At 33.2% G+C, this 24070-nt stretch overlaps 1 protein-coding gene and 2 long non-coding RNA genes across 4 annotated transcripts in view; 1 reads left to right on the forward strand and 2 right to left on the reverse strand.

The window, feature by feature from the left end:
* Positions 1 to 540: 540 nt before the first annotated feature.
* On the reverse strand, positions 541 to 1981 carry LOC135122915 (uncharacterized). The gene is made up of 3 exons (XR_010279486.1): positions 1789 to 1981; positions 881 to 1724; positions 541 to 824 (listed from the first exon to the last, which is right to left on the reverse strand). It is a non-coding gene; the product is annotated as an uncharacterized LOC135122915 (long non-coding RNA).
* The window catches only part of Axud1 (AXIN1 up-regulated 1), a 100188-nt gene continuing 77695 nt past the window's right edge, over positions 1578 to 24070 (forward strand). The window contains exon 1 of one of the 2 annotated variants that reach the window (XM_064047421.1): positions 1578 to 1670. The gene's annotated coding sequence lies outside the window, so the exon portion shown is untranslated. The remainder of the gene's footprint in view (positions 1671 to 24070) is intronic. The other variant, XM_064047419.1, reaches the window with a different exon arrangement.
* LOC135120329 (uncharacterized) lies at positions 8313 to 8762 on the reverse strand. The gene is made up of 2 exons (XR_010278576.1): positions 8612 to 8762; positions 8313 to 8556 (listed from the first exon to the last, which is right to left on the reverse strand). It is a non-coding gene; the product is annotated as an uncharacterized LOC135120329 (long non-coding RNA).

Raw genomic sequence — 24070 nt, forward strand, 5'->3', positions numbered from 1 at the left:
AAAGTGTCACTGATTTTTTCATAGACCAAACTATTTAAGCCAAGAAGATAATAGAATAGTGGTGTCAAAACGTGTCGACAGAGATGAAATACTATGGGAAGAGTCAATAAAGAATATCTATGAAATAAGAAGAACCGCAAAGAGGAGAAAAGGGAGACAGACGAAGACTTGAAACTAGCAAATACGAAAAATTGGAGAAAAGCGAGAAAAAACGATGAAAAAAAATCTATCACGGGACTGCAAAGAGTGGAAGAAATGTATTAAGAGTTAAAAATATGTCCTCCGACACCTTTCAAGGGTACAACAAGATAGTGGAGGAGAAGAAGAACAAATAAAGGGAAAAATCGGGAAACTTCCAGATCCATATTGCCCACAAGAGGTTTTACGTTACTTGAATTAAAATTAAATTCTAATTAGACATCAGTTTCGCCTATATTGATACTCTGAATGATCTCTAGCATGAATATACAACAAAAATTTTTACCCAAATAGAAGGATTTATTTTAAAAAGAGTGAGTAGAATTTATACATAAGGTGAAAAGTACTTTTATTGAACAACAATTAATACATGGAATAGTATTGTATTTTTGTATCTTTTTACATTTTAATTGTATTTAAACATGTTAAATTGAAAAGTTACCTTATAGAGTCTTACTGTTCTGATTATTTTGACTTGGCTGGAATCTGCTTTCGAACATTAATCTCGAATTCTAAAGTGATTAGTTACCACTGCTTAATATAATTCTTAGGGTCAACAAAATTTCATTTTCTGTCGAGAATCTCACTGCAGTCTTTAATTCTTCATTCCATATTCATGTCTGTGTCTAAAAAATCGAACTCTGTTAAAACAACAACGCCAAGAATTTCCACTCTTACCCACCTTACATATTTTATTCACCTCGACTCAGTATGCAAATATGCTTCTATTTGCTTTTGTTTAACCTGTACTGATTAGACGCGAGATAATAGAGCCATAAAAATATTAACACCTTCATAACGAGTAAACATAAATCATTCTCGCTAATTATTGACCACATCCAATAACATAAATGCAAATATGCCCAGCGAGAAGCAACAAGATGCTAAAACACAACTTCCCTGCCAGCAGCTCTGGAAATAACTCCCAATTTTTCATCCACAACACCATAAAAAAAAACAACACCAGTAACCTCCGGCATGGCGCCAAAATCGGCTTTGTTCCGTCGATGCCGTCAAAAGCTCCTCATCCTCCACAAAAACTTGAAACTTAAACCAATACCTGTAGGGATTTGTGCCAAATTTTAAATCGAATCGATAAATCTCATGATGAGCTTTTCGCTCGCACACATCCCATATTAACGGAAAGCAGCCCAGTTGACAGCTTCATAAACACATCGACCAGTTTGCGCAGACTGAAAAAATAAAAGACATATCGCGCGTCGGCGGATTCCTTTGTGTTGGAGGAAAATTATCCTTGGTTCGAGGGTTTCAGGACGAAGTCCTGGCGAAGTGTAGCGACTAGAAAGCAGGTGTCCAGTGCTTATGCGCGAACCTCTGCAGGATCGGTAATCGCTATCAGATATGTACCATGTCGCCGATGGCTTTACTTCAGTCGTCTTGCCGCCTCCGACGTCGACAGCCGCCCCCGATCAGCGCTACGTCTACAACGTGACAGCCGGCACAGCACACAGGTTGGTGGAAAATTTTTCTTGATGATGGAAGCAGGAAGCCGGCGAAAGCTCAGTCTGAAAAGAGAAAAAGCAATTCTCAGAGCTTTTACAAGCTTTTACACAATCCACTAATATTTACACGAGATAGCGTCTTAGGAAATTGGCAATCGAGTCCTGTCAAAAGCTCCTCCGAATTTTTATCAGAGCGTCTTATCACAGCTTGCGCTCAGAGTTTTGACGAGTGTGATAACAGCCACGTTCACACTATCAGATCAAAATCGGTGCCTATAAGAGAAAATTTTTTTGTTGCTGTTTGTTTGGAATTTTAATCGACGTGCGGCATGTAATGCCACGAAAAAGACTGAGTGTTCGTACTAAAAATAATAATCTTCCTGTTTCTTTAGTCATATTTAGCTTAAGTTTATTTTTACAAAACGTCTATTAATACTCTAAAATTACCCATGTTAAGTTCGTAGAAGTTAAAATTTATTGTTACACACTCTTCCCGAAATATCCGTTGCGCACGAAAAAGTGACGCAGAGCGTTTTGACTTCCCGAGAGGGAGGTTATTGCAATGAGAAAAAAATTTCGATATCGAAATTTCAACTAATCTTCACCTTTTAAACTCACTTGAACAGGTTCATGTAGTTTCCGCATGATGTCTCTGGCACCAAATTTGGTGCGTCGCAAACTCATTTTTACAGTAGAGACATAATTATATTTTGTGTCACAAGATACAGACGTGTCAGATCTATATACTAAATTTTAGAGATATAAATATAAATCTCTTAATTCTTAGATGATTATCATACATCGTTAATTAAATTTTAATTATGACGCTTTGGGGAAGTTCCCAGACCGAGTGTTAACTCGCGCCGAGACTCCATTTTGACTTTTGCCACCTACCCGCATAATATTTATTTTTCATTCACTATTTATACACTAATTAAACCTCTTTATACCCCACAAAAGGAGCTTTTTCCCCAAAGCTCGTGGAAAAATTTAATTCGCCGTGGGATCAAAGCTCCCGCCAGTAACTCACAAATGGTCTCAACAAACACGTAAAAATGCAAATTAATTTCTCGCATGACGTCCCCAAATTGTTAACAGTTAAATAATCTTCCCACAAAGCTCCGAATTTTCACCATGATCGATTCAATCAAATGCATATTCTGTGGAAAATAGCGGCCGGGCACGAGGTGAAGTCCCGAGGTGGTAAGGGATTGCGATCAAATATGCAATAGATCCGTTGACCTTTCTGCGGAAAAGCTCTATTTATTTGACATAAAACAAGTGTTGCAAGTTTCATGTTGTTTGACGATTGAGTATGCAATATTTATTTGGTGTGGTGTGGTCGGAGCTTTCTTGGATTATATACGTGTTAGCGCGGTGGTGAGATCGATGGAAATTTGTACAAAGCTGAGGGGCTGTTTAATGGTGACATAGGAAAGCTTGGCGTGGTAAAAAAGATGCGGAAGGCATCCTATCGCCAGCTCCGCGGACTATTAATTCCCTCTGGCTCCCACCTTTGACCTGTGACCCTTTCACGCCTGTGTCTTCCCTAGCTTGGAGCTTGAATCAATTTATTGTGGGTGTTGATTTCTGCTTACTACAAACTTTGTGAGGAAAAAATCAAGCCGCTAGCTTTTTCATAATTATGTACACATTTACTTAGTGTGGGTGTATTAAGGATAATAGATTTTCGGTTTTGTACTTCCCGACCTACAGCTAATAGAAGGAACTCATTAGGATATTTTCTTGGCGTTTCACAACCCGTTGAGTACGAACATGTAGTTTTACAAATGTGCTAAAACGGCACTACAATTTGTATATACTTTCTTGACAAAAAACTGATGACGTCGACTATATTACAGCGAATGGAGGATGTACATAGGACGTCAAATGTTTAGAATTTACGAAATATAATAAGTGGTCTGTTATGTTAAAATCAGTCATTTGTTTTCACATAATGTAATTTAAAATTTTATTATAATTTCTTTTGTAATCTGGCTGTTGTTTTAACTGTCTGAATGCCATTATAAAAATTTTAATCCCTTGATCTTAAAGTGATAAGATTTATTATTACTGAAAAAAATTCGTTTAATAATTAAATGTGACTCAGATTAGATCTAGAGCGTTCTTATGGTTATTGAATTTATAAAAAGAAAATTCTTCTGTAAGCAGTACGCCAAATGGTATTCTGATACACAGACGATTCACAATAGCGTACACACATTTTTTTTTTTTACAATTAGATCACTTCTAGAATCGATTAGTATACATTCCGAAACTGTGTTTCTTTATTTGCTCTTTTCCTTATTTGCGTTTTAAATAGAGCACAACGTATCATACAAATTTCTTCAATTTTCTGAGAACGGAATATTAGAATTATGTAAACGCTGTTGTTCTTAGTTTAAAAGAAAAATAGTAGTAGTAGTACACAGCACTTTGGCACTGGATCGCAACTTTTTTATCAGTGCCAACTTAAGCTTTTTGTAACTAGGAGCTTTAACTTCTAGTTTCTATTGTACAGCATATTGTACTTTTATTTTATTATTTGGGGCAAGGAATTCGTCGAGTTATCTCCCTGAAATCTATAAAATGAATATACAAAGTATTTTGTTATATAAACAAATACATTACCGATGTAGGTGTTCTTAAAAAGTATTAATCAAGTTGTGCCATAGAGGGTGAGTCACAAAGCGCGCGGCTCTAAATTACCATTTCATTAGTAATTAGAGCTAGAAAAAGAAGTCTAAGACTAATGTTGTTTGAGTACCAGTAAAATTATTTGCGAGTATATAGAGTGTTTTGTTTTTGAGGCATAGCAACTTGGTGTTTTTTTTTTAATAACATTCTACATATTTTCACACATACTCATTAGCCTCTTCCTAGGCTTTATAACCACCATACTTTATTTTTGAAATGCCAATGCCACGTTGCCATGTCACTCAGTTTTCTTGATTTTTTAGCAATGCAAGGGTTTAACAAAAAAATCGTAGTAATGTTATTTTTAAGTTCTGTATTGCAATATTTTATGCAGAGATAAACACAGCTATGAACTTTATTGTGATATCAAATAAATCAAATTTTAATATACAGAGTGTTTATCAAAAATCGAAAACGTTATAATTTTCAAATATTGATAATTCATTTTTTTTCAAATAGGATACCCTGTACTTTATTACTTCATCTTACTCTAGTTTTGTTCTGCTTTTTTCAATATGTCAATGTTTCTCTCAAAAAAGTAAAACACTGAAATAGCCATCAACTTTAAATATAGATAATTAGATACTAAGAAAAAACAGCATAAAATGCAATAATAAAATACACGATGTTTTTTTGAAAACATGAAATATCTTTTACTGAAAATGGTAATATTTTTTACATACACCCTGTATATTAAGGGTCAATTTTATTTATACCTTAACGGGGGGGGGGGGGGGGGGTGCCTTTTTATTTCCCCACAAAATATTATAATTTATAATACAAATTTTAAAAATAGCGCTATTATGATTTTATTGTGAACCTTCCCATTACTAAATTGCTAAAAAAAAAATTGAAAATCGTAGCAACGTCGCATCGGAATTTCAAAAATAAACTAATTATAAAGCGTAAGAAGAGGTCATTCAAAATATGTAAAAATATATACGACATTTCATTTTAAAAACTAAGAGATATAAAGGAGAGCACTTTTTGTGACTCACTCTGTATGGACTTCCCTCTTTATGTCGAAAACAATGGCGTTCATAAAATCTATATTTGAATCTCAAAGGAGTGTCTTCAAGTCTAATTAAGTTGATGCTCCTACTTCTGAATTCAAATGATTACTAGTCAAAGTCTAAGTGAAAGACTACGACTGAACGTGTTCTTCTCATAGTGTTTCTACTCTACACGTAATTCAGGGTCGCCAGATTTTTGTAGGTAGGTAATGTGTATTTCTTAACAATATAAAAATAAAATAAATATAAAGCGTCTGAAATTGTGTGCTCCCGTCGTGACGCCAACGCTAAAGACGTGTTGCATACACTACATATGGAAATTAGATGTCATTCTTAAAGCTACAAACGTTGATGTTCGCAAAAAGCTGGTGCCCCAATAAAATTTTTACAACTTCTTGGATATGTTTATGTATGTCTCTATTTACAACAATTGTTCAAAAAATCACACAAATTATATGAATTTGGTATTAAATGTTTTAATAGCTGTTTATTAATTATACAGAGTGACAAAACTCCGCGGCCTTATATCTTGAAAACGAATAAAAATATCGAAATTTTGTAAACGCTATTATTTTTAGCTTGAAGGGATACATCTAGTCATAGACTCTCAGAAATTTTGGATTACGTGACTGCCTGCCAAAATTTAATTAATTTAATTTTTTTATTGTGAAAAATATTTATGATGTAAATTAGCTCGGCAATAGAAACGATACTCGGTGACCAGCTAACAGTCCAGATTTAACTCCCTTAGATTTATTTTTGTGGTAATACATACAAATTTGGCATATTTGCGACTATTGCAGGATTTAGAAGCTAAAAAAAATAATTGTGTTTAAATAACTGTTTTCGAAACATATCTTTCTAGTTGTCTCTAAAATAAAGTGGAACTGCTTTATTTCGACCAGCTTTAATTTTTTTGCAATGTACGAAATTAAGCTTCTCTTTTCAAGCTAAAAGCGACGAGGCTTACAAAATTTCAATATCGCTCTCCATTTTCAGAGCTTTATTTGAGATACTGTGTATACATTCAGTAGTATTACAACATATACAAATTTTATCAAGTTCAAAATTGTAATCGAAATCAAAATATGCATCCAACAAAGTAACGAATTGCTATAAACTTCAAGTAAAATATCACTACCAATGCTCAACTGTGTAGTATAGACTATTTTATATAAACGTGGTTTAAATGATCATTACCGAAGCATTTGCTCAATCCCAGATTAAGTCTTGAAGAAAATTTGAAAGCTTTAGTGTCCTTAGAGATTTTTTAAAAGTAACAATCCATTTTTTTCACTCTTTTGAGGAGAAATTGTTAACGGTTATTCAAATTTCCTCTGACGACATCCTGACGGATCCGCATCTCTAAACGACATTTGCTCATTCATAGAAGACTTCCATTTTTTCATTTTCCATGAAATCTGGTTTTTACCATCAATCGCTTACTATCAACACACACCATTTAATTTCTGCGCACGTTTTAATACTTCTTTTCCTAGAATTGTTTTGATTTAAACTTATAGTAAACATTCGTGGTTGCAATTTTCCAACCGACACAAGTTTGATCGCTTATGCAAATAATTAACATCCACCTTATTATCAGCTGTTAAGCAACACCAAAAAACATGTTTGTGCATACTTATAGCATTTAACAACACGCAAACAACACCATCACACTACACGCTCCCTTAATGAAATTATTTTAATTAAAATAAATAATGCTGGTCGTAGTTTTTAACAGAGCTTAGTACAAAAACGGATATAAAAACATTACGACGAAATTCCGTTACGCCGACCATGCAGGCCCAATTTAAATAAAATTTCCCAGAAACTTAGTTGCTCACACAAACTTTTATTTTAAATGACGCACTGATGCCATAAACGGATTTTACGTAGAGTACCAACTGTTGTGAACTCCATGCATTTATAAGCTAATTCGACCAGCTTTTAGAGGGCTTTTAAAATTCATCTTTTATTAGATTTTGAAAAACTGCAAGATAAAATAAAGGGTAATTCTGTTCTGCTCAAAGTAAACTCATTTGACGGACTCACGTTAAACAAAGTAAACCGCAGAGTGTCACCGCTGTTATTCATGGGAATAATTAATGTTTTTGTGCAAGTGGCGTCAAAGCTTTAAATAAATTCGAAGAATGGTTCAAACGTTTGATAGTTTTCAGTTTCTCTATGTTCACTCGTCGATTGTCTTCTTCGTTCACCTGTTTGCTTATTTACCAACGTATTTATAGCAACTCTGAAATCATCTTCAATTTATTATGGTGGTAATCGCCATTGTTTGATTGTTTGACTGTTTGCTTTCTGATTTCTGAACCTAGATATAAATATTTTACCCGGCTATATTTATAAAAGTAATTTTAACGTGTCACGCACAGTAGCATTTTTGAAATCGACCCATTAAAATAATTACCTTCCTGAAATTTGATTTATATTATATATGGTAAGTAGCGTATCGTGTATATTTTGATTAAAACTTCCACTAGCTTTAATTTATTTGGAACCGTCGTTTCAATCCACAAGTAGTTACCCCTAGAAATGGGTACCTTTTTTATTTTTATAAACTTTTTATAACTACCACTTTTCAGAACTACAAGGTTGAGATCGTAGAAGTTTCATGGTATGTTTCCCTCGAGGAAAATTTATATTTTTAAGGTGTTGAAATTATCCCATATTGTAAAAAGAGATCAAATTATTTACAAACAACTTCTTTTGTCTTTGTTTTCTTCTCTAGGGGAGAATATAGTATAGCATTTTATTATTTATATTTGGTGTTTATTTTTGTGATTATTATTATTATTATTAATACTATTATTATGTCAGTGATGGTCAACAGGCAATAGCCCAATTACTGACCACCTTAGCAAAATATATGACCAACAGCTGAACCCACGAAGGCAAAGTTAAACAGACTGAATGTAGCTACATATACAAAGAAAAAACCTATTTATTTAAATATATCAAATGCATTCTGTTCCGAATTGTATAAAGTACACATCTCGTATATAGGTGAGTGTTTTACAACGTTTAAGCGAGGAGTAGGCAAATAGAAGCAATCATGAGAACGAGATGACAATCTGGGGACAAGCAAATATAATCGACTCAAAAGATCCGGACAATCAATATGAAAATGAACCAACTTTTTTAGAAAATTCAACGATGCAATAGTCCGTCTGCAATGTAAATCTCTAAACCCAAACTTATTTAAAAGAGTAATATGGGACGAACCCCTTGGTGGATAAACACCATCCGCCCTAAAAGCTAAGTACTTCAAAAAACGTCGTTGAATCTTCTCCAATGTGTCTATATGAATCCGAGAAAATGGAGACCAAACAGCACTTGCATATTCAAGCTTGGATCGCACATAAGCAAAATATAAAATTTTCAAACAAAGTCACTAAAACTACTGCCACATCTTAGTATAAAACCGAGTGATTTGAGAGCATTGGCACATATATTATTTATGTGATTTACAAAAGAGAGTTTGGAATCAAAAGTGACTCCCAAATCACAGAAAGAATCAACTCTAGTCAAAATGGTGTTATTGAGATCATAGGGATACAAGGTTTGGATATTTTTGTTAGTAAATGACATAATAAAGCATTTGTCAAAATTTACCGGGAGAAGGTTACAATTGCTCCAACATAGAAATTTCTGCAGATCATCTTGTAACATCCGGCAGTCATTAATACTCGAAACAGTTCTAAAAATTTTTAAATCATCCGCGTACATAAGAATGTTTGAACTAATACTCTTTGCGATGTCATTTATGTAAATCACGAACAAAAGAGGTCCAAGAAACGAACCCTGAGGCACTCCAGACAAGACAGAAATACTATCTGACACATGACCATTATATTTAACGCACTGAGTCCTATTGGATAAATACGACTTAAATAATGAAAGTAATGAAGCAGAAAACCCAAAATTACTTAATTTAACCAGCAAAACATCATGATTAAGTTTGTCGAAGGCCTTGGAAAAATCAGTATAGGCCACGTCAACCTGAAGCATAGCATCAAAGCTTTCTGAAACAAACTGTGTGAATACAGAGAGGTTAGATATGGTGGAACGGTTACTTACAAATCCATGTTGACAATCAGATATTTTACTACGAACATTAAATAACAAAAATTTATGTAAAACAAATTCAAAAACTTTGACAAAGTTACAAATTAGCGAAATGGGCCTGTAATTCTCAATTGTATTTCTACTCCCTTTCTTAAAAATTGGAGAAATAATAGAATGTTTCCAGATATCGGGAAAGATGGCAGAATTTATTATTAAATTAAAGATGACTGATAAGGGATGAGAAAGCACCGAAGCACAATCAGATAATAAAAAACCCGGAATATTATCGTGACCACTCGTTAAGTTACACTTAATTTTTTTTAGCGCTTTAAACACATCTGCTTCACTTATCGTGTTGAATTGTATAAGATCATTGTAAGACTCACATACGAATTCATTCAAATTTGTGGCTTTACAGTCAGTGTAACCTGAACTAAAATGGGTTGCAAATGCATTTACTATATCTGCAGGATTACAGAGTACCTTGTTATTATAACTCATTTGGGACGGTATACCCCCTTGTTTTTTAAATCTGCTTATATGTGTCCAGAATTTATTAGGATTGGCTTTTATGTTATTTTCCAAATCGCAGATGTAATCACGATAGGCAATTTTGACATCACGTTTTATTTCGGAACGTACAGATTTGAAATTCAAAAGATCCTCTAAACTTTTACTTCGTTTATACCTAGACCAAAGTTTCCATTTAAATTTGATTTTATTAATAATGTCAAATGTGAACCAAGGCGGTTATACCATAATAGTCTTAAGATTGCAGCAGAAAAATCTTTCATTGAATAAACAAAATAGATGACTGAAGCATCTGATTAACGAGCGCACAATTTGAAATTTTCTCTGAACACAGAGTAATAAATAATGCAGAAATTCGGTTTATGTGTGTGAGTTTAATTGCCGGATTTGTTTTCATTAATATAATAGCAAATAATTGATATTTCAGCTCTATATTAAAACTAACAACACTCGCATGATTAAATTTAACATCGAAAACATTCAACAAGTGTCCCATTCCACGCGCTTATTCAAGTTTAAGATTAAAAAAAAACAAAAGTATTGGCTCTTTATGCCGTTTAATGGCACTTAATTTCATTTCCGATAAAACCAAGAGAAGGATGAACCGTTTAAAATGCAATCGCTAGAGAAGTATTTAAAGAGCAGTCCGATTTTCTAAAACACAGTAGCGCCCCATAAAACCATTTTCAATGTTACGGTCAAGTACTGGCTGAAAATAACATTTTATCCCATGTGAGTGTAAATCAAACGCCGTGGCAGCCCATAACAATCGATATCATATTTATAGTTCTTCCAACCTTTACGGAAAGTATCGTATCGTGTTGTAGCCCATCAAATTTGATTTGATTTTATGCTTGTTGAATACAAATTTTCCTTATGTATGCACCTAGCTTTTCGTAGGTTGTAAGAAACGTCGACAGTGGGAATTTATGTATCGTATCAATTCACTGTTACGGTTAGGAGTGTGCAGCTTATTAACCATAAACACGTCAAATGGACACTTGAATTTTAACAGTGTAGCATTAAGCGGTAATTTTTATTCGTGTTTTACGCCGCCAATTCCCACGCTGTTCGATTGCTGCCGCCGACAAATGCGAAATGTTTATCAAAGCCGTAATAACTTTCCTAAAATAGCGAAAATATGTTGACCGGCGTGAACTTAAAATCGACGCTTTTGCCGTTCCAACTTTCAAGTGTTGTATATTTGCGAGACTCTTACAAGAAACTTCTAAGTACTTACATTATTTATGGCGAGATCTTTTCACATAACTGGTGAGAAAACAACATAACTACTTAAAAATGAGGTGCGGGATAAATAGCACCTGTAGCTTTAGCTGAATGCGGCACTTGAATATGTTAAAAGGTGCGTAAGGTGTAGAAACATTTAATAAAGTTTTTCTTGTTTTAGGACTCCTTTTTGTATTCATAGAGACCGTTCATAACTTGGCGGAAGTAAAAATGAATACTGCTGAAAATACACAAAATTTGATTCGAGAATTGTAAACAAACACCAAATATGGATCTTTGAATCGGTGGTAACACACCTGCATATGCCTCGAGCAAAATAGGAAACGTATCCCTCACAGTTGATTTACATTCTAGCTTGAAAAGCAGGACTTGTTGTTCCAGCACCGGGATGTTATTACCTAAAGGCACGATTACACGTTCGCAATTTTTGCAAGCCTAACTTGATAAATAATAAATCAAATAGGCCGCGTTTACATTTTCCTTTGCATTAAAAACCAATCATCTCCCAGTCAATAACAATTTAAACTAACTAACCATCGAGGTTAATTTAACACTCATATTCCAGTGGATAAAATATACAGCTTATACAAGGGAAAACACTTTCAGGTTGAACTAAACGAATTTTGTATGTAGGTATATAAATACACACATAATAACTATATAAATGAATTATTATAAAGAAAATAAGTTCTTAATTTTTTTTAGGAAATAGTTGCATTCAAGGTTGTTTAAAGTCATTAACGTGATTTCTGTTCGATATAGAATGTTTAATGCAAAACTTACTTTACGTTCTAATTTTCATATTTAGATCTACAGTTTAATATTAAGATAATATAGATAAGTATGTCATATGTTACACAAGTACTTTTAAGACATCTATAGACTAAAATTTGTGAAGTAAATTACAATGCTTTTATTTAATAGATTCTAATAATAGGGTGTGTTATAAGCATAAACATAAACTTTTATTTTTAGACAGAACTTCCTTCGTCCCTTAAAAAATGCCTTCGAACAAATCTAGTTTTTTCAAAAAATTATAAAATTTGACTTTGCAAAATTTTATTTATACTTATTATCACCCCTACAAGCAAAAAATATAGATAATACGAGATATCGACTGTATGAAACACGTGGAAAATATTGTACAAAAAGTTGACCGATAAAAATTAAGGTGGATTCATAAACCATGAGTAAAAGAGTATATTATATTCTAAAATTTAGGTAACTTTTACTATGCAAAATGATTAAGTTTTTGGTGGGGAGGGCTAAACAAATGTTAGTGATACATGAGATTCCATTTTAATGTAACACATTTTACTGCAATCGAGTCCATCGGGCGATTTGCTACTTTAACGTTTTCTCGACGTTTCATGACTCCTAGAGTACGAAAAAAGTGATCTCCTGTTTACGTATAGGCAGACGTCTAACTGTCTATTGTCTGTGTCAATTTTAATTAAACATATAATCTCCGAAACTACTAGACCGATTGTTGTCAAATTTTGCCTGTATATTGGGAATATCATGTATATGATAAAACGCTAACCAAAATTTGGCTAATCATCCCCACCAAGAATTTGATGACATCATCTCAAAACATTCTGTATTCAAATAATTTAAATGTTATACAGTAACATAGACATCCAGATTTTCGCAAAAACAAACAAATTGTATGATTACCTTTTATATTAGTGTCTCCTTTACACTATTTTTTTGAAAATACTGTAACGTTGCGCCCGCCTATATTTAACAATAATAAAATAAGTGTTATTTTACTATATTGTAGCGTATATATACCGTGACATCAACAAAAAATTCAACAACAAGAAAACCGTTCTCATTTACGGTTCATTGGGGTAATTAAAAATTTTATAGACACCACTCAGAGTATTAAAGAGAGATTTGCTTTGAGTGCGAATGAAATAAACCCTTAAAACAGACAGAGTCAAATATAGCCGCACAACAAGCTATAGGATTCTACGGAAGATCAACGAATTGCGTTCGACAATCAGAACTAATCAGACTGTGTCTATAAAAAAATTTACAACGGAGTTACGTAATTAATTAACTTTGTGGGGGAACTTAACATTATTTTTTAAGATCGTTTAAAGAAAAATGCTAATTTTAAGGGGGAATTTGGAACGAGTTTTCTGATTTCATGCTTGCTGTTGATCCAGAAAAAATTAAAGCTGAAATCACTGAAATCAGATTTTTTAATCAAGGTTTACCGCATTTTCTCGAAAATTGAAAAATATATTAAGGTCGCGCTATCCTATATTTAATAATAATAAAATATGATTACATAATAATTATCAAAATAACAGCTCCTCATCCAAAACAATATTTGGACCATTTGCTCCATTGTAGCTTAATTAATCAGTCCTCTCCTCTGTTTTAAGGAGACTAAATCAATCAAATTTGATTTTCTTTTAACACAAATGCATGTTCATGCTGATGTTTGTTATATGAACGTGCTAATAGTCGAATTCTTTCGAAGTATAAACATAAACACTCGAAGTTAAGCACGTTAATGAGAATACATTTTTCCCGTTGGTTATCTGTTTTCAATGTATTCTATATTGTCCGCATGTGCGGACTACCCTCTTGCAATTTGAACCCTCATTTGTTATTTACGCCACTTGTTTTTGTCTCATAGAGGTTATCACAAAATAGTAATCGCAAAGTTAAATTTTATAATTTTTCGTTGGACTGTACTCCAAAGGTGAGGGAAGTTCTCGAAATAAATTTCGAAAAATTCTTACGTAGTTAAGAAATAAATACCTACGATATGCAGTGGTTGTTCTTCAAAGACAAAAAAAGAAAAATTCTGTTTAAATAAATATAAATTAATAGTCAGTTCAACTTAAAAAAAAATTAAAACTGTTCAATCAAGCAAGGAAATTTATAGGAGTATACAATATAGACGGATACAAAACGATATGGACGAGTCTAGAGGGGTATATGTAGAAGAAAATAGAAGAATGTAGAGAAAGAAATCGAAAAATCGAAAATTTTTAAATCCGAAAAACCGAAGAAACGTATATAAAAAGATATAGACGGATATAAAGTAACCTCATTTGACATACACCTTTTAAAACTTTTATGACTTAAGCGGCTTAAGCCGAAGCACCCTTATAAGTCAAACTGGCTATTGGATAACTTAACTAAGTTCACAGCTCAATTATGGCAACAATGGACAGAAATAATAATCATTGCTGTTCGGGTCCATAAAGCTTACAATAGCCAGTTTGACTTATAAGGGTATTGACTTGAGCCGCTTAAGTCATAACAGTTTTACAAGGTGTATGTCAAATGAGGTTACTTTAGAAGGATATTGAAGGATATAGAAGAGTATAAAAAGATATAAGTGCATATACACGGATACAGAAGGATATAAATGGGCGAAGAAAGATATAAACGTATATAGGACAGAAACGGATATAGACGAATGTAGAAATATATCAATAGACAGATACAGAAATAGAAAAAACAAGAAATCGAAAATTCAGAAAATCAAAAAATCGAGGAATCGAAAAATTAAAAAGTTGAACCGAAAAATTGAAAAATCGCAAAAATTAAAAAAATCGAGAAAATGAATATAAGACGTAGACAAATATAGAAGGATATAGATGGTCGAAAAAAGATATAGACGGACAATACGACATAGAGGCATATAGACGGATATAGAAATATATAGACGGACACAGAAGTATATAGACACAGAAATCGAGGAATCTAGAAATTGAAAATTCGGAAATTTGAAAAATCAAAATATCGAAAAACTGAAAATCAAAAAATTAAAGATCGAAATCAAAAATTCGAAATATTAAAAATCGTAGAATTGAGAAATTGAAAAATGGAAAAATCAAAAAATCTAATCTAATAATTTCTCTCGCTGGTTTTTACGGTCATACATATTTTATGGCTCTTTTTTAACGCATTCAAAGAACCCAGAACATTTCCCATTAAAATATTTTGTTTGTAAATCAAGTTAACTAGTAAACAACAATTTACTAACAAAATACGAGACGTGTTATACAGAGTGATTATAAAATGTCTTACATCAAGTTGATTTTGGAAAATCTGCCATAGCATGTTTAATAAGAATTTTCTGAATCCTTGACATAGGTAGCAATTTATCACTCGATCTGAATTATTGGTTGCCTATCCATCAAAAAGCAAACACTAAAAAGGCGGCGATGACAGTTATGAAAACACAACATTTCAAAGGCAACTTGATGTACAATCTTTTATTGGTAGTAACCTTGTAGTTCTTTTATCATACGATGACTTTGATAACACCATAATATTCTTCATTAGTTAAAATAGTGGTAAGCCAAATTTGAGCAGTTTTTCTTCTAAAATAAAAAAAAATAGAAAACCAGGTAATTAATGATATACATTTAAAAAAAATAATTCATATAGTGTTTACTAAACGATAAGTATCACAATGGATTGAAAACATACCCACGTTTAGAATGAAGAAAAATAAACAAAAATAAAAAATCTTTCAGCACTTCTTTAAGATGTATAAAATTGAAGAAATTCAAAAATAACGAGTGCTGAAATAACGTACCATATTTAGTTATGCAGCTCAGGTTGTTGTTGTTTAAATTCTCCTAGATTATAATAATGTATCTGATTATTAATTTTAATTAATAAATACAGTTTCACTTTCGACGGTTATGGTAGTGGCAATCACACTTGATCTCTATTTTAAACACGTACAACAAAACATAAAATTAAATTTCCATTAAAGAAAATTATAATTACAGCCATTCAGTTCATTTAGGTCAATAAACATTATCCAAATGTGCATGTAGACACATACATAATGCTCAGAAAATACGCCTAAAACTAATTATTACTGACTGCACCGTCCCTTAAAAGCTTAAAGCACGAAATTAAAATCTCCGCTTGTAGCTGTCAGCTAAAACCTTCTGAAGTTCTATTTTTTGCTGCATTACCAGGTAAATCACACAAATTACTATGGAAACAGATTTTCTATCGCGCTTGCTCCTACTTGACGTCGAGACGTCTCTTTTGATGTTACAAAAAACGACCTATGTAACCTTATACGGCGGCAACCATAGTAACCGAAGAAAATATGTGGACATGACCCATATTTGCCATTTTGCTTTGATCTATTAAAACAAGTTGCCAATACCTAAGATTCCACAGTGTTATCTGAGCACCTGTCATTCTACCACAAGAAGCAACCTAATTTCAGCAGCATTTATGGAAGTTAATATCACATTTTAAAAAGGATAATCGCCTTTATCGACTTCTATCCGTGGCCATAACAATACGAAGATAAATGTAGCTATTCATGACATAGTAAAACTACCAGTAAAAGTTGCTTGATGAAGCGGCGCTCGTTTGTTAATAATCAATTTAAAGCCCCTTTCACACCATCAATTTACCGCACGTACCGTTTATCATTATTCTTTCCCACCACTTAAGGAATAAACCAAAGACAAAACGACAAGCGATAAATCCGAGAAAGGAGGCAATAAATCCCCAAGTTTTTACGTATTCGTCCGGGTGAACCCCCGGATGCCGCGCTGCCACAAAACGCAGAACCCTGAAAAATGCAACGATGTCCAGAAACAAGTTGGTTCACAGTAGGCTCTACAACAAAATTCACGTCCAACTTCAAATGCGAACTTTTCAACCACCCCTGCACACGAGCGAGTTAGGTGATCAACCCTGCTGAAATCCGAAATTTAAATGTGGGGCGCAACAATGATTCCATAATATATGGGACACTTAACAATATTACCATCCCCCCACCCTGGAGTTCGCGCGGAATATGGCTGCAATATATTCCGTCTATACGTGAAATCAATGTGTTCTGTTGGTTGCCACGACAACGCGCCGTTGTCATGGCAACGACGTCGTTGCACAGACGCTAGCGTCGTCACACAACGACGCCATAACTAACCGAAGTGACGTCGGCTAAGTTCGAGCCAACGCGGCTTTCTTCGGCAAAACGCGAACTTTTTCGCATTTTGTTTTGCCATGACCTGATTATTATACAATTTCATTTCGCCGTGAGCTATTTCACCGGCTTTGCATTAATTTACTTTCATGCTGGTATTTGTACCGAAATATCGTGTTATTGGCGGTTTGTTCGCGGGAAATGCCGTTAATGTTGCTAATGATGGGAAAACAAAGGTAAAAATGGTGACGATTTTCTTTGTGGATTTTCCAGCTGGTGATTTCTGGGCTCTGATGTCCGTTGCACGCCCGAATGGACTGTACAAAGGATGTGGTTTTATTTGATGTTTTTGAGTTAACATTTTGGTTTTGATAAGCCTCGGGGGGCACGAAAAAATTAAAATGAAATTACAAAGTTTCATTCTGACGGGGAATGATCTAACGGGGGCATTTTGGTGGGTGAAATCGGATGACCAAGAGCGGTTTTTGGAATGTAGAACAGTAACTGAAGATGATCTCGATAACGCTTTTGATCTAATATTAATAGAGCGAGGAGAATTGATTTCGAATGTATAGGTTGTGTTTAATTTGTTAAAACGACTTATTAAATCTGAACTTTTATTGATTATGTTCTCAACTAGGATATTTCAGAATTGACAAATTTGACATAACTTTTCAAAAATTTAAACACAAATTTTGCTACTTTATACACACAATACACGAAGTAAGGTAAATCTACGACAACAAGAATGGAAAAAGGGTTTGGTTTTACCGTTGGCCTTAAGGTTTTAAAGCGGATTTATTTATATTGACCTTGTTAGGAACGTGTATCCTCAGCGTGGGTCAAAAGCAAGCGTGCTCGTTGTAATAATAATAATAATAAAATTAATTATAGTGAATAAAACAAACTATTATTGGTGAATCATACCGTTGTTGACTCGAATTTGATGTACTTGAAGGACTGCCTCCACTTGAGTATCGCCAAATTTGGTTGAAACAGAATTAATCAACAGTGTTATTATTATTATCATTGGAAAAGAAACCCCACGCACCTTTAAAGAGTGAGAAAGCAAGAGAAATCGTTAAAAATCAAGGACCGCAAATCGAGATGTGTGGAAATAAAATACCAATAACTTCTACTTCATTCTACAAACTTCTCAACTCTTCTTTACTGGAAAAGTAAAAGCGACATCCTCCCTCTGCTATTTTGCTTCTTTACGGACAAAGTAATTTATTTACACTAAATAAATAATTCGTGCTGGATAATGAAGTCAACAAAACGATGTCCGTTACTCTTTTGAAATGTTAAAAAAATTATTCCCAATTACCTATGGATAAAAAATTAACGTGGAGAATATATTTTCTCCAATGGCAATGTTTTCTGGAATTTATTCCTACTTTTCTTAAGAGGATGCCTTCAGGACACACAGGAAGAGAGAGAAGTCCCACTAATGGCTCGGAGAGTTATTATGAATTCAATCTTGGGATTTCACAACAAACTTGGACCCAGAACACAATAAACTTTGTCCTGGAGATAATTTTATCAATAAATTGTAAAACGGCGTGTAAAGGTTTAGTTTGAAATAGTTGTTTTCCTTAAAATGCTTAATCATTCTGACGAGTTCACTGCATTAGTTTAACCATGTAGTAAAATTATTGTATCCACCTGTTTATAAATGTTTATTGTTATAATAAAAAACATTTTATTTGTTTTTATTTGTTTTATTTTATGTTTTGTTGTTAGTTTAACTGTCTGTTTAACAGGTCGCATATATTTAGTATTTAAATAAATTTCGGAATTTTTAAATCCATACCTTTTCAATGATAACACATTTTCGGGATATTTGTATAGAGATAGAGTTAACAAAACATTATCTGGAATTTAGTGTTTCACCTTTGAACTCGATTTTTTCTAATCTACCCCTTTGTGTATTTTAGACAAATTTTTGCCGAAGGTGTGGTGAGTTTAAAAACATCAATACTGGAAAACGCGATATCTAACTGGATTTTAAATAACTTTTTAACAAAATTAGTGACTATACCGGGTGTCCTAACTACCGTTTCCAGTGTAATATCTCATTTACGAATATATGAAGAAATGGAAATCTGAAATTTAGAGTACTAAATTAACACAAAACCAACAAAATTTGTATAATTTTGGTATTGATTTTTACAAAAATGACATTAACTTCATTCTTCAAATAGGACGTGGTATGTTTTGTGTATTTTTCAAGCAGTATTTTTTACTTCCCGATCGTAAACTAGGGAAGCATTGTAATATCTAACATGTTTTCTCGACGTGTGATAACCCCTAGAGTACAAAAAAATAAGTGTGCCGTTTCCGTTTGTTTAGTTAACGCCGTTTCATTACATTTGTAGTTTATGAATCCACCTTGATTTTTTGCCCAGATTTTCGCAAAATAAAATCCAAGTTGGATCATTACATTTTAGGTCTATTAATTCATGGGTAACATTTTTTTTATTTATCAAATCCCGAACGATTTATCCCATTTTCTCGAAAATTTGGGAATACAGTAATGTTACGCCTATCTATATTTACTAATAATAAAGTAAGAATTATCACAGTAATAGCTACTCATCTGGAATAGTATTCAAAACGATTTGCTCCATTTTAGCTTAATTAATAATTTTAATGGCCTCCTCTGTTTTAGGGAAACAGGATCATTCTAGTCAGGCTTAATCGTCGCATTCTTTTGATGTATAAACATAAAGAATGCATAAGGAATTATTTGTTAATGTAGTTATATTTGCTGGAATATACTTCAGGGACTAGGAAAGCCTTGTCTAAAATCTTTAAACCAATTTTTTCTTTTTTCGGAGATGTAACGCTGGACTTTAAAATGTTTTAAAAAATTTATGAGGTTCGAAAGTGATGGTGAACAACGTTAATTTCTTATGTACTTACTTTTTACAATAAAATGTTTAAAGTAATAGAAAGCCAAAGATTTTTAATCAGAGAAACTGGACATAATTTTCGCCCTTGAAGTACAGTGCAACAAATGACACCTCGAATAAAATTTTGGGCTAGCTGTTATTATGATAATTATAATTTTATTATTGTTAAATATAGGTGGGCGCGACATTATTTTATTCTTACCTTTTCGATACAATGGGGTGAACTGTTCTTGATTGGGGTGATCTGTGACTAGTGTGCTACCAATGAGCCACACTAGCTGTTATACTAAGTGTCTAAAGAATAAGATGGATTAAACAATAAATAAAATCAAGGTAGATTCGTAAACCAGCAGTACAGGAAGATATAATTTCATAAAATGTAGATAATGTCAAATACACAATTTAATGAGCGGATGTTATCAAACTATCCGTGGGGATGATTAGGCAAATTTTTGTTAGCGTTTTACCACCTACAATCTACAAGATATTCCTAATATACATATAAAATTTTACAACAATCGGTTCAGTGGTTTTGGGGATTATCTGTGGACTAAAAATTGACACAGACGACAGACGATAGGCAGACCACAGACAGACGGAGACTGGAGACCACTGTTTCGTACTTTAGGGGTCATGAAACGTCGAGAAAATATGAAAGTGGCAATTCGCCCAATAGACTCGATTACAATACTTCTTCGCTTACGCTCAGTACGTAAAAATAAAAAAGAAGCAAAAGAAATATATGACTTCACGATAAAAAAAAACTAAAATAAATGTTAAAAAATTATGTAATTTTTTTATAATAAAAAGTATTTTAATTAATTAAGCAAATAAAGCCTATATCACAAAGAAGTTAAATAGATAAAAAATGCAACAGTTCTGTTAAACATATACCATATTTCATTTGGAACAAGATAGGTTATATAATTTGCATAGAAGCAAGCAGATATAACGGGTATCTGGAAAATGACGGATTAACTCTTCAGTACGTCATGTACAGGGATTACGGAAGACCCAAAAAATTATTCAAAAGCAGTAGCTGCTCAGATAAGACTGATTTAGGCTAATGAGGCACCTTCTAAGAAAAGAGAGGGTGGGGTTAGTACTAGTAAAATAAGATCGATTTTGGCAAATGACATCCGCTAAGAAAATAGAGGGCGGGCGGGCGGGGCGGGGCTACTACTTTCTATAATAAGACCAATTCTGGCAGATGTCATACCCTCTAAGAAAAGAGAGGGTGGGTGGGCGGGGCTAGTTCCTGTTTAGATAAGAGTGATTTTGGCAAATGAGATACTCTCTAAGAAAAGAGAGGTCGGGTAGGTGGGGCTAGTACCTACTAAGACAATAATTGATTTTGGTAAATGACATATCCTCTATGAAAATAGAAGACGGGTGGCTGGGGGTAGTACCTACTAAGATAAAACTAAGTTTAGCAAATGACGTATCCTCTAAGAAATTTAATTAAATTATTATAAGAAAAGACACTAAAGACTCCGAAACACTTTCAAATTCTTTCCAAACTGGAATACCTAGAACCTCAAGATTGTTTTAAGTTTTTCAAAATTAACTCAAAAACTAATCAGGTCAGAATTTTCCAAAAATAAAACACCAAAGTCCTCCAGAATTGTTTTAAATAATTTACAAAAAAATCTTCCTTAAGCTCCCAAAATAATACACCATGGGTACCCAAGTGTCTCCCGAATTAACCAAAAACAATGCGGCACTCAAGACTTTTTCAAATTCATAAAAAATAAAAAACTCAAAAGATTTTTTCATGTTCATCCTGCAACAAAACACCAGATTCCTTTAAATTTATCCGAAAATAAAATACCGGGGGACTTAAAATTAACTACGAACATTTTAAACGTAGGGTTTTGAAAACTTCGAAAAAAATCGTTGCAATTTTTAAACCTTTATGTACCATTTCAAACATTTGATATATTTCAGAGTAGAACTATTAAATAAGAATATTCTACTTAACGCCTTTAAAAAATAGTCTGTTCTAATGCTTGATTTTCTAAATTTATAATCTAGGCAAGCTGTGCTTTAGAAACGCATTTACATGCAAGGAACAATCTGTCATTGTCAAATTATATTCAAAACAATAATATCTAACCTACAAAAAGGAAGTCAAAGTTTGACGATACGTATATGCTCTCGCAACGACATGACCTTTTTATTCCAAAGCCAACCTAGATTATAAATTTAAAGCATCGCACGTTAATTGAAAGGAAAAAGTTGGTGTCATTTCCTGGAAAACCAAAAACCATGTAATGCTTATACATATTACATTTTTTGTACATTCTTATGTGTTAACTGATGGTTCAAAGTATCGATTTTTTTAAACTTTTTGAAATAACCAAGGTAAAAAATAATACTAATCATTGCATTTTCTCATTCACTTTACTGTTACTTTTTTCGAAAACTTTACTATCTTTGGACTTTTCGCTATCGAATTGCTACCGTTTAAAGCACAGTTGAAACATCCTAGACATCGTGTATGAAGCAACAACGAGCAACAAAGGTTAGATAACAATCAATGATAAAATTGATAACCATAATTTTGGCAGTGCGATAATACAAACTTTCAGATACAGGTATCATCACAAATACGTGTTGAAACTGAGAGACTAGAAACACACGTCATATTTATTATTATTTCATATAAGTATAATGTTTCAAGTTATCAATAAAAATTTATCTCTATAAACGGTACCATCTGTGGCAGTTCGGTAAAGTAACTTAATAACCAAATTTTGTACTTTTGCGTCTAAATGTCAATTTTCTCCTGAAAACAGTTATTCATAAAAATAATACTAGCTCAAATCAGTGGAAGCTCTTACTTTGTTACCCCATTTTCCCGAGCAATAAAACTGCAACAAGTATGTGATTGTACGGCCGTTTGGACGAAAGCAATCAGAAGGATAATTCAATTAGATTTTGGACGATAAGCTCGAAGTGCAAAATCGACGTTTGCTAACAAGTAGAATTATGTTTTTTTTGTCAAGCAGCTGTCCATGTTCATTATTTAACTTATAAAATGGAGTTTAAAAAATGTGTTACGATATGTGTACACAATTTGTAGACTTGTATGAACAGTAGATGGTTCAGAGCGACCTACTTTCTCTCGAGTTTTGCAAATTCTACTCATTTTGTCGCCTATTATTCAGTTGATGGTTACTTTTGTTTGCTTAATGCAGCCATTTACTTAATCTTTCCTTTGAGAAATACATAAACAGGTACTTACCTGGTTATCAAAAATGCCATTAGATACATACAACATTTTTTCAGCGTTCGACAAAAATGTGCGCAGTTACTAGTTTCCATTTTCATTGAATGTTGGCCGCAAATGTAATATTTTCATTGGTAACTGGTTACATGGATAAACATTATAAATTTAAATACTAGAAATCATCATTCTCGTAATCATAGTTTAATATTAATAACACCTGTTGTGTCAACATTGAAAGCTCTTAATAATATATAATGTAGGCATATCACATACGTGCATAATGCAACTATAATTTGTCCACAGTAGTTCTAGTTGCCATTAAAGCTCGAACAGTTATTACGTAGCTTAAACTGCTACCAACACGACATCCGTCATATTCTGTATTTATGAAATAGTGACACTATAGTGAAACTATCGTGTAAAAATTATATACAAAGTGCGTCCACCACATATCTGTAAAAACCATTTTTGTTTTGAAGTCCACACTGTAATTACCGTTGACGGATGTAAGTAATTTCCTCTCCAGCCAATGATTAGATTAAAATATTTCTGAAGCGAAAATTGAAAAGTACTGTCAAATCCCGTCATTTATCAACGTGCCAAGAATCTCTATTATGCCAGCAGTTCACAAAAATCTGTCGCTGGAAGTGTAAAAGAGTAAAAGAACAAAACTGTGATGGATGAGCGAGACACCAGACAGAGATCGACGTCATTTAGGTAACGACATAGATCCCTATCTCCTATCCGCTTAT

Source organism: Zophobas morio, unplaced genomic scaffold (assembly GCF_036711695.1).
Source record: "Zophobas morio isolate AGI-343-1 ecotype UQ-CSIRO unplaced genomic scaffold, CSIRO_AGI_Zmor_V1 ptg000005l, whole genome shotgun sequence".
Lineage (NCBI taxonomy): Eukaryota > Metazoa > Arthropoda > Insecta > Coleoptera > Tenebrionidae > Zophobas > Zophobas morio.